Below are 5348 nucleotides of genomic sequence, written 5' to 3' on the forward strand. Positions count from 1 at the left end.
ACTTGGGGACAAAGGAGCAGTGTGGGGACACCTTTGAGGCCCCCACCATGCACTTTCCCACCCCAGTGTGGGCCTGGGGGCCACACACGCACATCCACTCAACAGACTCACACGCTCAAACAGCTTTAAGCTTTTCTTTTGCCTATGAAAATTAGATCTATAAATTCACACTCCTTGGCTAGGGGCAAGAGGAAGGATGGGCTAGGAGGAAAGGGAGTGGTAAGGAGAGGGGATGGTTAGGGCTCTCGTTTTAGAAATATACAAGCAGAAATCTCACTCCTCAAGTTTTTATAAAATGTGCAAAGTACAAGCCTCCATTGCCCAGAGGCACAGTTAACATCTGGTATTCGCCTTCGCTAAGAGAGATCTACACATCCTCTACACTCACACGTGCACTTGGACCCAAGCTCACACAATTGATATTGGTGGCAATTGGCGCAGGAACCAGAAGGTTCCATTGCTGGCTGGCTCTCTAAGCTTCTAGAACAGGGATAGGGGTGGAGAGAGGGGTGTAGTCCAGCTTAAACATTCACCTAGGATCCCCTGCACACCCCTCCCCCCCCATCCTGCCTCCCCCTTCCCTCCTGTTCCCCAAGCTACCACTGTTGCTTCTGGGGGTGAGGGGCCACCCAAGGATGTTTAACAGAGCAGAGCCTAGGGATGGGGGCAGGATGGGCCTAGCAGGGGTAGGAGATGGGTCTTGGAGAGGAGAGTTGGGAGGCAGGGCCTGGGAGCAACGCATGGACCAGCTTGGCTAGGGCCCAGAGGTTGGGGGGAGAGGCATCTATTTTTGGTGGGTTGTGATATTTTTGGTGTTTTATTAAAAATGGAAAAAAGTTATTTTAGCACTCAAGGTGCTTCTTCCCCTCCTCACAGGCAGACCCCAAAACTTGTCAGGGAAAGGCAAGCCCCCTGGAGGGGTGGGGTGGGGGCTAAAGCAGGGGCTGCTATGGCTACCAGAGGATGAGCTGGTGATGTGAGCTGGGGTTGCCCGTCACATGACACTCTCCACCACGACAACTTTGCTGCTCTCGGACACTGGAGTCAGGGTGGTCAGGCCCCTGACATCTGCATCCTGAGCTCTGTACTCCAAATGGTGGAGGCCCCAGATAGGCTGGGTCAGGTGCTGCCAGCGCTCTGCCATGGTTCCCTTGGCCCTGAGGAGGCAGCCCAGCAGGTAGAGGGGCACACATAGCATGGAGGAGAGTGCAAAGGCCCAGCCCATGGCCTCGCCCCATCACGGGTACACGTAGGTATTGTTGTAGACCAGCGGCTCATAGTGCACAACATTGAAGATGAAGATACCCATGCAGACCAGCGGGGTAAAGAAGGACCAGCACCATTTCATCCAGGGGCAAGGTCGGTACCCAATCATACAGGCAATGTCATCCATGAAGCGATCAGCTCCATACACCCAGGCTACCACCACACACTCCCAGAAGGCCTGCCAGAGCAGGGTGGTGCCACTGGCTGAGTAGTAGTCAAACAGCTGGAAGACATACATCCCACCATCTGTCACCATGGAGAGGTCGATGACAAAGCAGAGGGTGCAGCAGAGGGCCACGGAGATCTCCCTTTGGAAACGGAAGTAGTAGGAAGCCGGGAGGAGGTCGAGGAGGCCGGTGATGAAGCCCTCCACACCTACAAACTGGCTGTCCAGGCCTAGCAGCAGCAGCATGAAGAAGAACAGAGCAGCGCAGAGTGGGGCCACAGTCATCAGCGTGACAGCCCGGGGGTAGGCGATGAAGGCCAGGCCTGGCCCTGATTCAGCCACTTTGGAGATATGCACGCCCTGCTCTGTGGCCATAAAGCCCAGGATGGAGAAGACCACAAAGCCAGCAAAGAAGCTGGTCCCGCTGTTGATGAGTGCCAGGATGATGGCATCCTTGTAACAGTTGTTGTTGAAGCGGTTGTAGCTGCCCAGGGCTGTGAGGGCCCCCAGGCCGATGGCATAAGAGAAGAAAATCTGGGTCCCAGCATCTATCCATACCTGAGGTGACCCCAGCTTTGACCAGTCAGGCTTGAGATAATAGATGATGCCATCCAAGGCCCCAGGCAGTAGCATTCCACGCACCAGCAGCACGACGAGGACCACATAGGGGAATGTAGCAGTGAAGTACACGATCTTTCCTGTTGACTTGACTCCCTTCCACCCACAGAAGTAGACCAGGACCCAGCAGGCCAGCAGACATAGGGTCACCTCCCAGTTGAGGGCCCCTGGCACCTCCAGCCCTGCAGAGAGCCTCAAGACTTTGTTCTCCCAGAACTCGATGACAGGGGACCGACTATCAGCAAGCTGGTCACATGTGAGATTGGCCAGGCTGGCATTGGCACAGTCTTCGTGGCGAAATATCTCCACACAGTCAGGAGTGTTCCAGGTATGGCCACACGTGGCCCAGGGCAGAGTGGTGGTGAAGGACTTTACCAGGTAATAGAAGCCCCAGGCCAGCACCATGATGTAGTAGGTGTTGCAGTAGAAGACGATCACCATGGAGGCATAGCCCAGGCCTTTGAATAAAGGACAGATGTTCCAGACGTTGATGCTGCTGGCCTTCATGAACTGGCCCAGTGAGATCTCCAGGAAGAAAATGGGGATTCCTCCAACCAGGGCAATGAGGACATAGGGAATAAGGAACACACCTCTGCCGTTCTTGTAGCACAGGTAGGGGAAGCGCCACACGTTGCCCAGGCCCAAGGGGAAGCCCACGCACGACATGATGAAGTCCATCTGGCGGGTCCAAGTTTCTTGTGGTGGTGTAGCCAGGCGGCCGCCAGGCGTCCCCAGGCCGGCGGGGCCATCGCCCTTGGCCGGGGCCCCGTCGGGCTGGGCACGATGAGGGGGCCCTTCTTCTCCTCGCTGGACACTCTGTAGATGCCATTCTCGGCACTCTTTTTCGCCCTGGCCCAGAAGGGCCGCGCGGCCAGCCGGGGTCGTGTGTAGGGGGCCCGGGGACGTGCGGGCGGCGGCTGCGGCTCCCAAGGCTCCTGCCCACGACTCCAGTTGCGGCGGTGGCGGCGGCTGCTCGCCTGGCGTGAGGCTCAGCCTAGCGGGGCGCGGGCGGCATCAGGCGCCCACTGTTTGCAAATGGGGGCCGGAGCAGGGACCTGTGGCCCGCGCCCCCTGCCCCGGCCCTGGCCGGCAGCGGCTGCACTCCTCGTCCGTGGCTCTGGCGGCTCTGGCGGCTCCGGGGGCTCCAGCGGCCCGGGTGCACCTCGGCCCCTCCTTCCCGGCAGCGGCTCAAGCCGTTCTCCGGGCCGCGGCGGGCTCAGCGACTCGCCACCGCACTCCCACCGTCCCTCTCTGGCTTGGGTAATTGTTGAGATCTGAATAGTAAAGTTGAGAATACTTCAGAAGTTTGTGACGTGAATAGCCCATGATGACAGCATTTCTGTGCAAGAACAAGGTTCACAAGTGAGTAGACTAGAATGCAGAAAGTAAACAGAGTTCACATTTAGACCAGCTTTGTTTGGGATGTGACTGTCCAGATGTTATGTTTTTGTGACTATTCCCCTCTAGAGACTGGTTATTTTCTTTGCTATGACTTTCCAGCATGGATTTTCAGAGGTACCCTAATCAGCTCCTAGAAAAAGTAATTAAAATTCATTTTATACAGTGTAGCTTATTGAGTTTTTTGTTTTCTGCCTATTTTTGTACTAGGAATTGAGCCCACAGTGCTCAACCACTGAGCCACATCCCCAACTTTTTTCTTTTTCTTCAGACAGAGTTTTGTTAAGTTGCTTAAAGCCACACTAAATTGCTAAGGCTGGGTTTGAACTTGCAGTCCTCCTGCTTCAGGTTTACAAGCCATTGGGATTACAGGTGTGTTCCACCAACCTGGTTGAACAATCTTTCTTAATGGACAAAGAACAGTAGATGCTGTTCTTGCTCCTATGCTAGTGAAGTGTGAATTTAAATTTCTTTATGCATCTCAAAGAGAACACAATATTGTACAGCAATTCTAAAAGGGTGGAAGTTATGTGGTTTCTGTAAACTACTTTTCTTGATGTTATCCATGAAACATCAGTGTGTTTAGCAGTTAAATAAAAATTTTTGTCAGAGGACAGTGGTCAGGCTGGACTGGCACTACACTGTTACGCCAACAGCATCATTCAAAAACAAGCATTCTTGGCTGGGGATGTGGCTTCCCTCACATGTGTGAGGCCTTGGGTTTAATACTCAGTTGCACAAACAAATCACTGTTCTATGTTTTCATTAATGAAATACAAAGTCATTTTTGGAGGAATGAAGTATAAATTACTCATTTATGTATCGTATTTGTTATAACATGGCACGAATCATTTGCTTATGTGATAAAAACTGCTACAGTTAAGATCAGCATTGTCTTGAATATTTAATGTCACTTTAAACATGGTCAGGATTAATAATAATACTGCTGGTAAGGCCACTCTATAATGTCATTTTACTAAGGATCTTGATCTTGCCTAACTTTCCTAGATATAACAATAAAGGCTAGCTGAAAGCCAAAACTTGGAAGATAAATTGTTGCACACACCCAGCTCTGCCACTATGTTGTTTCTCCTCCATGCCAAGGCAAATGGTCAGATTAAGGTGAATTAGAGAAAAATAACTGTACTGAGATTAAATGGGAATTACTCATGATGAGATGGATCCAATTTCTCTGGCAGGTTTGGTCCAATTCGGGGCCCTCTTGTTAAAAGGTTTAAGATATACTCTGTGTTGTCAGTAATGGGAAGTAGTTCAGTGACCTTGGACAAGTTATTTAAGGTCAGTTACATTCTACCTTTCTAAATTATTCTCCATTGTAGCATTGTTTTGAGGATGAGCACAGCTGCTGCATATAAACTGGTAAGCACAGTGCCAAGCACATTACAAATTACAAGTAGATCTTACTCCATGAAACAGTGTTTTTCTTCAAGGTAAAATGCAACAGGAGGGCAGTAATTGACATTGGATGTATCTTGAGGAACCACAAATTGGCTCTTAGGTTCAATGGAACTCAAGCTGTAGCAGGTATTATTTCACAATTTTAATTAAAATCAGTTTCAGAGGTGAGATGTAAAGTTTCATAATTTTAATTAAAAGTGGTTAAATGTCTTTGCTTTTTTCACCAATTTACCTAAAGCAAACCATTGGCATTTCTAAAACTCCAAAAATCAATAAATAGAAGATGCAATAACTGAATATTATGGTTTGTTTCAACTTTTGTTTAGTGGATACTGCTTCTCCATGAAGATGAGAATACTTGGATATTGTGCTTTCAGAACTCGTGTTCTGCATTCCATGGTTACTGAACACTCAGGATTAGTAGTGTTTAATGTAGATATGAATTTGGGTAGGATGTGTTTAGAACACATGCAGAGGAATC

The 5348-nt window shown here is 50.1% G+C and overlaps 1 pseudogene; it reads right to left on the reverse strand.

Annotated features, from left to right (window-relative positions):
- Positions 1–879: 879 nt before the first annotated feature.
- Positions 880–2743, reverse strand: LOC144250576 (sodium- and chloride-dependent creatine transporter 1 pseudogene; annotated as a pseudogene).
- Between the last annotated feature and the right edge of the window lie 2605 nt (positions 2744–5348).

The sequence above is a fragment of the Urocitellus parryii genome, chromosome 16 (genome assembly GCF_045843805.1).
Source record: "Urocitellus parryii isolate mUroPar1 chromosome 16, mUroPar1.hap1, whole genome shotgun sequence".
NCBI classification, from domain to species: domain Eukaryota; kingdom Metazoa; phylum Chordata; class Mammalia; order Rodentia; family Sciuridae; genus Urocitellus; species Urocitellus parryii.